Raw genomic sequence first — 10,575 nt, 5'->3', positions numbered from 1 at the left:
GAACTCAAAGAAGGAGTAAGGGTTAGAGGAGGGAGATGTGGAATGAAATAAGAAATTAGAGAAGTGACGGCTTGATTGAGAGGAAAGAAGTTAGGGTTAGTGACTTAGTGGTATACACGGTTTTTTTTTTTTTTTAATACTTATAGAACGGTTAACTAAGAGAGGCGCTCTATATTGTCTAGTTAAAATTTGGCATGTATCAAATAGAGCGGTTAACTTTGATAGGCGCTCTATAGATTTAATATACTAAGCGTTCATCTTACATAGGCGCTCTGTATAATTCTAGAGAACGCCTATGTAACTTGACAGTTGTGTATAGTGTGTTACTTATTCCTATTTTTGTGGTAGTGCTTGGGTGGTGGCATGGCCATGGTCGCTTTGACTTTTGTGGGATCTATTTCAATCCCTCGAGAACTAATCACATATCAAAGTAGTTTGCCTGACATGACTCCGAATGCGCACTTTGCTGGATTTTATCTTATGTTGTATTTGCGGAGTCTTTCAAAGAACTTGCGAAGTGCAATGATGTGTCCTGGGCGATCTTTTGACTTGACGATCATATCATCAACATAGACCTCCACCTCTTTGTGCATCATATCATGTAACAATGTTGTGGCTGCTCTATGGTAGGTGGCACCCGCGTTTTTCAACCCGAATGACATTACCGTATACCAATATGTACCCCATTGTGTGATGAATGTGGTTTTCTCCATATCTTCCTCGGCCATTAATACTTGATTATATCCGGCGTAGTCGTCCATGAACGATAGGAGTGCATGGTTTGCTGTGTTATCGACCAGAATTTCAATGTGAGGTAGAGGGAACTCATCTTTCGGGCTTGCCTTATTGAGGTCCCTGTAATCAACACACATTCTGACCCCTCCATCCTTCTTTGGAACTGGAACCATATATGCTATCCATTCTGGATACTTGGATACTTTTATGAAACATGTTGCCAATTTCTTTCTGATTTCTTGCTAGATTTTGAGAGCCACATCCGGTTTCATACGGCGCAACTTTTATTTGACAAGCTTCATACCTGGAATGAGTGGTATCGTATGCTGAGTTATATCCCTGTCAATTCCTGGCATATCTTGGTATGACCAAGCAGATACATCAACAAATTCACTAAGAAAGTTAATTAACTCTTTGCGTTCATCTTGACTTAGTGTTAATCCAATTTTTACTTCTTTGATAGTCGTATCATTGGAAATATTAATTGTTTCTGTATCTTCAATAATTGCTGTTTTATTTTCGTGTTCTTCCATTGCTTTTATTATTTCTTGGTCATTTTTATCATTAGTAAAGCAATATTGATCAGGGTTAGGGGAATGACACACATCGTAAGCAAAGGTACTCATTTCATTGAATTCATTGGTCATTACATCAAGGAGAGCAAGGTCAGCTGCAACCTCGCCGGAATTATTTTGGGATAGAAAGAGGAAACTCAACAACAGACTCAGGACTGGACTCTATAGTAGAAAGATGGTCGGCCTCATATCCTAAAGACTCGTCTACAAACTTAGACTCAGACTCGGACTCGGACCTAGACGATTCAGATTCATAAAATATAGGACCTTCACCAGCGGTTACTTCAAACTTCTCTCCACTTGGCGTAGTGATCTTCACCGTCTTGCGCCATCCCTTTGAAACATTATCAGCCTGGACGATACACTCAGAGAGGTAAAAATCCTTGCTTGATATAACAGCTTGAATGAGCTCGGAATCATCATTGCAGACAGGCTTGGATTCATTCTTTTCTAGTCCAAAAAGAAGGTTAATGTTCAGATCATCAGAGCTTGAACTATCTAGTTTCTCAGTTGTGAAGAGTTCATCGCCTTCATCAACGAAGTCACAATCAAGGAACATCTTGAATCCTGGCTCACACTTTCCATCGTGGAAGAAAGGCTTAGAGAATTCATAGCATGGGAGGTCTTCCCCTTCTTTGATATACTGGCCATTCAGAGTGAATGGATATGGGTACATGACCATCTCCGTCTTCATGATTTGAGAATTATTGCGAGCCTTCATTTTCAGGAGAGCTTGTTTCACATCTTCCTTTGTTGGCTTGAATCCCAAGCCAATGGTATCTTTCTTAAGTGCACCTAGATGGCCCCAAAGTTCAGCAATTTTCTTTTTGAGTCCGAGAGTCATTCCGGGGAAATGCCCTTGCTTCTTCATAATAGCTTTAACATTGGTATTTGAATAAGGATCTAAGTCGAGGTGACACTTCTCCTCTTCTTCGATCATGAGAATATCATCCAGCGAAAACCCCCAGAGATCTTCATCTTCTTCGTCATGTTCGACATGGACGATGGGAGTGTCGATAACTTGAATGCGCATGGGGGATGCATCATTGGTAATTAGAACCCCTCCAACGATGGCTTTTAGTTTTTGGTGCAACGACGATGGGATCGCCTTTAGCTCATGAAGCCAAGGACGACCTAACAGCAGATTGAAAGAAGCCTTAATGTCCACCACCTGAAACTTGGTGCGACGTTCAATAGCTCCAATAGTTATGTTTAGCATGATAGTACCCACGGCTTTAAGACGAGTATTATCATAAGCACGAATCCCTTGAGTAGAGGGAGTCAATTCTTCATTTTTTATGCCCAACTTCTTTGCAGTGCGGAGTGGGCATACATTGATCGTAGAGGCATTATCAACCAGGCTCATAGGAACATTCATCTGCCTACACACCATAGTGAGGTGTAAAGCCTTGTTATGTTGGTGCCCTTCTAAGGGCAGATCCTTGTCAGAGAAGGAAATCAAATTGCTAGTACTTGGAAATTTAGTAGTGAGAAAGTTGACCAGTCCTTCAGGAGTCATATCATCATCAACTCCTATTTTCACCAGAGCATTCATCACAGCCTTTCGATGCTCGTGAGAGGTGGAAAAAAGCTTCCATACATTCATTTCCACCTTGGTCTTTTGTAATTGTTTGACCACATCGTTGTTCATAGGGTCAATGGGATCAACTATTGGTTGTGATTGTGATGGAGGTGGAGGTGGACTAGGCTATCCGTCCACTTCTAGTGAGAACCTTGACCTCAAGGTCTCCCCAAATATCTTCACTTGTGCTAAGAGACGAACAGGATATATCTTTGAGATAGACATCTTCATCGTCATTATCCCAAATTCCTTTTACTTCTTCATAGTTTGAGATGAATACAACTTCCGGCAGAGATTCATTCACAGGTTGAATGAGTATTGAATGATCAAAGGATACTTCATCTCCCATGATAGCCAAAGCATCAGAAATAGGACCTATTTGAATGTTAGGCTTCTTGCCCCCTAGAGGGATAGGAAGTTCATTAGCATCAATCAGGTCTTGGATCGCATTCTTCAACCTCCAACACTTCTCAGTAGTATGACCCTTGCCTTGATGGAACTTAAAATGAGCATTGGGGTCATAGCTAGCAGTTCTGTTCTCTGGTCGAGGTTCTAGAAAAGGTCCAATTGGCATAATCAGTCCTTCACTATGAAAGCGATCAAAAGCAGCATCATAAGTCATTCCCAAAGGCATGTAAACCCTCCTTAGCCTTTGGAATCTTTGAGGGGGAGCATTAAAATCCAGCACATCATTGATATTGATATTGCTGGTAGCATTATTGGGCTTGGAAGACGAAGAAGAAGGAGTGTCGTTCTTCTTGTTTTTCCAAGTGCTGTTGGTATTATTGTTGCTACCAGCAGTCTTCATCAGTGCATCTTCGATATTGATTCCAATATTGTACACAGCTTTGAAGGTACTCAAAGGCAGAAACTTCAAGTGTTGCTTGTACTTATGAGTCAAATTTGAAATAAACAGGCGAACCATCTCTTTCTCCTTGTGAGGATCCACTAAGAGCGCAGCTTTTTCTCTCCACCTGCTTAGGTAAGTAATGAAGCCTTCATTCTCCTTCTGTTATAGAATGGAGAGTTCACGTTCAGAAGTCTTGGCTTGGATGTTACACTTGTAACGATTCATAAAGCTTTCAGTAACATCCTCCCAGGTCGCAACATGTTTTAATTCTAGAGAGTAGAACCACTGTTGACAGGCATGCTCCAAGGAAAGAGGGAACACAGTAGGGAAGAGTGTCACATCTAATCCCTTAAGAGCCATGGTCGCAGAAAAGGCCTTCAAGTGGAAAAGCGGATTATCAGTAGGCTTGAACTTGGGAATGTCAGCAGTGGAAAACTTCTCAGGAAGTTTGTCCCTTATGGACGAAGAGGTGACAGGTTGCTCCACATAAGTGAACTCTTCAAATATCTTACTCATCTGTTCCTTAATCTTGTCCATTGGAGCGGCAGTTACATTGTTTTGATTGTCTTGATCTACCGTGTTGACTCTAGTGGTGAGTGTTTGCATCATGTTAGACAACATCTCAATTGTCTTGTTGATGTTCTCGATATCTTCCTTAGTAGCCATTGGTTGAAAGTAGACTGGAGATGGATCTTGTGGAGATGATTGTGGTGGTTTCCTTGTACGCCTCTTTGGTAAAAGAGGTTGTTGAGGTATTGACTCGAACCGTAACAATCTACCCCCGCTTCTTGACCAAGTGTTGTGACACCGAAACAGACACACCTTTAATGACCAAACTTAACCTTAACCCATTCGGAAATAAAAAAAATATTATTTTGAAATTCACTTTATTTATTTTTTTTTAAAAAAAAGTATATGGAAGAATACCATCCAACTTACTCCGAAAAAAAAAACGACATAAAAAAACGACACAAGACTACCCTGAAATACGGTCATGAAATGGTGCACGACTAACGGAAAAAGTGTGTGAACATGACATGTGAGTGATTAAGTGAAGGTTATGGATACGTGTTATGACCGTATAGCTAGACAGGACACCAAACCGAACCACATAAGCATGCACGAAGACAAAAAAAAGCTGACTGGAAAAACCTCCTGGGAACCGTGTCACGGTGCTGAATGTCGTGACACGGTACAAAGCACAGTCAATGGGGCAATGCACTGTGCCACGGCAATGCACACCGTGGCGCGGCAGACCTGCCATGACACGGTGTGCAATTCAAGGCCTAAATTTGTGTAATTTCCAGATTTTAATCAATTTAGTCCGTACTAATTACTATGTGGAAATAAAAACCTTCAGTCATGGGTTAAACAAAAAGAGCAAACACATGAGGGTTAGCACCAAACAAACCATGTAGCATTTAGTCACGATGATGTAAAAAAGAGTTCGCAACCTAAGGTCAAGATCTATGTTCAACTATAGGTCAAGCTTTGGGTGTCAAAAGGGTACCATGGTTAAGAGTTTGGACACGTTAGCAAGGCAGCCTCCCTTGAGGGTGTATGCCAACAGGCGGCTCCGCTAGTTCGTGATGAAATCGAACTCGACTCCATGGTTTGGGTGGATTTAATAACTCGGATGAACCCTTATTTCCATGAGCGTTTTTGGGTTGATAGAGCTTAAATCCCCCGGGGCTAAGACCCATGTAGAACATACACGTTTTTTCAGAAATATTGAAGGAAGTTGACTGCGAGAAGAGAAAATAAGCCACTAAACTGATTTTAAGACTGCCGTGACACGGCAGATAGCACCGTGCCATGGTGCAGCCCACCGTCAGATGGTGAACTGCACCGTGACACGGCAGATTCTGCCGTGGCACGACAGTTAGGAAATCTAACTGGTGCCCTGTTTTCCTTCGTACGCAATCAAGTTATTCAATCTTTCAAGTCTCATCCACTCATCTTAATTAAATACCGATCACTCAAATTGATAAATAACCAAGAATCCTCCCCAGTGGAGTCGCCAAATTGAAGTTGTCGTTTGAAGTGCGCATACGTTAAAGCATGTGGTGAATAAGCTTGGCACTCATAAAAAGTGGAAATTGACATAATACGATTAGGGACAAGGAAAGTAGGGAGCCGCCAACAAGTTTTTAAGGAACTTGTAAATCGTTCACGGATCATGAAAGGCAACCACGAATAAAGGGACAACGATAGGCAACGACGATTGACCCGTGAAGGTTACACCCCAGTCATAATCCATGAGATTACTAACTCCATATGGTTCGAAACCACTAAAGGAGGATCGGGGATGATGGTATGAAGTGAGTCATGGAGTCACATTCACCCGTATTGGCCTCTACTAGATTTTTATAGTGAAAAGATTCCTGCGATCTCACAGGCATACAAACAAAATATTCAATTCGCTCCAAACTATTATTAAGCTAAATTGGTTGAATATTAATGCAACATATAATTCTAAAATATTTGTAATCACTTGATTAAACAACAAGATTAAAAAGGAACCTAAATCTGTCGTCCAAATTATCTTATTAGGCGTTATTTTCAATTACATATTCCCTTTAAACATGCAATATGGTGATCAATAAATATATAATAGAATTATCATTAATATTGGAAGCAATTTAACAATAAATCCAAAAAAATAAAATCGTTAGAAAAATAATAGAAAAAGAAGGAACATAATTCTTACTTTGATTCTGTTTGCTTGCATCTATAAAATAATAAACGAGTTAGTAACTTTAAGTAAATAATAATAAAACGATAATTAAATTAAATCAAATAGAGTTGATTTGGGGCCAAACCCTCAAATTGCTCTACCTTTCACGCCTTGGCTTAAGGACATAACCACGAGTAAAGTATGGACTCCTTGGAGTGCTTGAAGAAGGAATTTTGAAAGAAGAAGGGTAGGCTAGTGTTTAGGCTAGAGCATAGGGAAGAGAAGAATAGAGAATTAATTGATGCCTCGTACATCAGAAATGAGGGGGTATTTATAGAAAAAATGTGCTGAGGGAACACACGGAACCTTAAAAAGATAAAAACCCTAAAAAATGCACCGCGACACGGCAGAGGGCACCGTGACACGGTGCATGGCACCGTCAAATAGGATAAGTCCCCATGACACGGTGAACATTTGTGTGACGCGGGAAATATTTAGAGTACGAGGAATAAAACACGTGAAGGGTTTACGCGGAAAGGACACGGAATTGCCCCGTGTCACAGCAGGGGCACCGTGTCACGGGGAATCCCATTGTCAGACGGGAAACATTCCCACGACACGGTGGACTACTACCGTGACGCGGGAGCCTGTAGTCCATTTTTCCGTCTAAATTCATTTTTAACCCTAATTTCGTTCAGCATTTTAAAGTGCTGATTTATAATTTCGGGCAATATCTGATTTATTATTATTAATTGGGCTAAAATAAATAAAATAAATAAAAGGTTTGGGCCAAAATAAATAATAAAATAAAAAAGGTTTGGGCTGAAATTAAAAAAAGAACTATGCTTTGAATAAACATCAAGACTGATCCATGGACTATTCAAAAAATTGAATTTAATTAAATACGATTTTTTTTAAGCACTCTCGGGATTAAATACTGAACCCGACCAATAGTGGCGGTGAAAGGTTGTTCATCATCGGGTATGGTTTTGGGGAGACATTTTTAGGTTTCTACACGTGGTGAGGGCACTCTCTTTAATAATCTTTGTACCATTCCCATGCTTCATAGAGATTTTCATTAGGCCTTTGCTTGAAATTTTGGATTAAAGCCCTTGCCTCCGCTGTTTTCTTTTAGGGGTAGAAACGGGATAAGAATCCTTTGGTAACATCGTCCCATGTTCTTAAAGAATTCGGCTTGACCTCCTTGTCCAACCATTCCAAGGCTCGCCCTATGAGGGAAAAAAGGAACAATTTGAGCCTTATAAACTCTTGTGCAACCCCACTCACCATAATAGTGTTGCAATATTTCTCGAATTCCTTAAGGTGGTTGAGAGGGATTTCATTTGATGCACCACTATATTGTCGCCTCTCAATCAAGGTAATCATTGCTGGCTTAATTTCAAAATCACTATCCGGAATCAATAATGGAGCAATCCCGCTCTCATAATTGTATGCACCCGGAGTGCCCAACTCCTTCAATGTAACCCTTTGAGCTTCTCCCATGTTCACTTGCACACACAAACTCAAAGGAAAATATTAGTAGCACGACTACAAATGTAGCCTAAAGAAGAAAATCTCTTTGTATTTTTTTTTAGATTAAGGTGTAATAGACTCAACGACAATAGCAATCATCTACGCCATTCCCCGGCAACGACGCCATTTTTGACCCTAGGTGGAAGCTAGGTCATTGGACTAACTTTCCTATGTCAAAACAAAATTTGTAAACTCTCGACACACCTTCATACAAGTATAACGGCAAGTCAAGGATCGAACCCTAGGGAATGGGAGCTAACTACTATTATCTAAGTCAAGCTATCTCGAAGTCAAGGGGGTAGGTGTGTTTGTAATCTAATCAACTAAGAAAAACAAACAAGCAATAGAAATCAATATAATGAAACACTAGGGTTAGTAACCACATATATTAGCAATGAACATAGCAAATTGGGATAGGAAGTTGACTAAGTCGAGTGATGCGAGGGAAGGTCAATTATGCAATCAAGAGAGAGTGATAGGCTAATTTTCTATGGGTTAAACTAGTGCCAACAAAGAGAGACACTAACTAGGAACCTCATAAATCCCCTCGATCAACAAATGTAGGACACAAATCAATGGCCCGTATCAATGTGAACCTACAATGAAATCTAGTGCATCAATCAAAGTTAGCTACTCTTCAATTAAAGCACACATGCACATAATCAAACAATAGATTTAATAACATCATCAACTCCATCAAGATCCCCCAATTCACATCAATTCATCGCATCATATATGTTTCACCATCACCCTAGAAAGCTAACTACTCACAATCTATGGAAATTGCAATCAAAACTAAACCAGTCAATGAAATCATCATATATCAAACAAGCTAAAATCAATCAGAACTTAGTCAAATTTGAGCAATTAACAACACAAATGAAATCTAGAACTAAAGATTGCATTAAGGTAAAGAGATTCTTACAAACTTTCTTCAAAAGTAGGTAGAATCAATCTTCAATCATCAAAATCAATTGTTTCTCTCACTACAATCCTCCTCTTTCTCTCTATAGAATCTAACCTAATTCTATTCTAATTTCTGAAAAGTTGAACTCTAATGATTCTATAATCTTCTTTCTTCTAAAAATAGAAAGAAAATCTATATATAGCAAAACTAACTAAGAGAAGTTAGTTAGATCGTCATCAAATAAACCCATATAGGCACGGCCAACCATAAGGGGGAGCGCGGCCGCGCGACCTGCCATGGTCGCGCACGCTCGCGCCTGGGAGCAGGGGAGCTCTCTTCCCTATCATTCCGATGTTCCTCGTGCGTTCCACTTAATGCTCTTGATAGACACGGAACCTTGCAGTTTATAAACTCCATGTTTGCGGGTTCAAGACTAGAAATCATGCCCCCACGGCTTGAATTCACAGCTCAAGGTCTTTAGGAACTTTCACTTTTCCATGCTTGAGCTTCAAATGGAGACCACTAGACGTCCTAATAAATTCCAAACTCGGGAAGAGGCTCGGGAAGCTTAAAAGACGACCTTAACTTGGAAAATAAAGGAAAACAAGCAAATAAAAGAGAAAATAACAAAATAAACTAAGAAATACATGAAGAAAGAAATCAATCTAAGAAAATGCAAACTAAAAGAAATAAAGATTAAAATCAAGGAAAAACTAAGTAAAAGGGCTAAAGAATAGCATGAAATTCATCCTAAACAAACCAAATGAGTGCCATAAATGACACTCATCATCTTCCTTAAGCTAGGGGATACCGCCTGAAGACTACTACACTTGCAGCTGCCTCCAATTTCCGCTATTTTATGACCATCTTCCACAAGCTAGGGAACACGATCGAATATAACTTCGCTTGAAATCACCTCCTATTTTCTGACAACCTTCCACATCCTAGGGAATGCCGTCGAAGATAACTTCACTTGAAGCCATCCTCAGTTTTCTGACAACACTCCGCAATCTAGGGAACGTCGTCGAAGATAACTCCACTTGCAGCCATCCTCAGTTGTTGTGATAATATTCCGAAGAAAATTACCGAAGACCAACGCTTGTTGATCCTAAAAGCTCGCTTGAACTTTACTGCTTTAATATTTGCTGAAATTTTTGCGGTGCCAGTACGTCTGCGCATTTTGCTCCTTGTGAACCATTACGTTGGTGCCTTTGCTATTTATGAACCATTATGTCGGTGCCTTTACGATGAGCCAATGTTTAGGCGCTTTAAGCTAAGTGAGATGTTCTTTTATCAAGTCAATCACCTATTGTGATTGTAATCGAGCCAATTACTTAATCATGTCAAATTCCTTATAGGGACTAACTGGCATACTAAGGAACCCAAAATTGCCGCATAAGGTCCACATAGTCATTTGTGAGGGCCATGTGTCCCGTCGCTGCACCAGCGCAAGATGGAAATTACTGTCGCCGCAATTCTACGCTGTTGTTGGTCGATAGATGTTGTCACCAAGCGAAAGCCTTGTCGTCTGGCAATGGAGTCGGGTCTTCCCTATTTTGCCCTCGCTGCTGTTGTTCGTGTTTGCGCTCAAATTCACTCTGAATCTTCAACTTGGTCGTGTCCTTTCAACCAAATATTATCAAATCTTTTGCAAATTAAAGCTCTTCATCTTTAATTAATTAATCCATGTAAGTTTTGCTCAAAATCCTCTTTTCT

The 10,575-nt window shown here is 40.1% G+C and overlaps 1 non-coding gene across 1 annotated transcript; it reads left to right on the top strand.

Annotated features, from left to right (window-relative positions):
• The first annotated feature begins 7,432 nt into the window (after positions 1 to 7,432).
• LOC145626058 (small nucleolar RNA R71) lies at positions 7,433 to 7,537 on the top strand. The gene has a single exon (XR_014110930.1). It is a non-coding gene; the product is annotated as a small nucleolar RNA R71 (small nucleolar RNA).
• Positions 7,538 to 10,575: the final 3,038 nt, after the last annotated feature.

This window comes from Chenopodium album, chromosome 3 (genome assembly GCF_948465745.1).
Source record: "Chenopodium album chromosome 3, dcCheAlbu1.1, whole genome shotgun sequence".
NCBI lineage: Eukaryota > Viridiplantae > Streptophyta > Magnoliopsida > Caryophyllales > Amaranthaceae > Chenopodium > Chenopodium album.
This window is presented reverse-complemented; position numbering and strand designations above follow the sequence as displayed.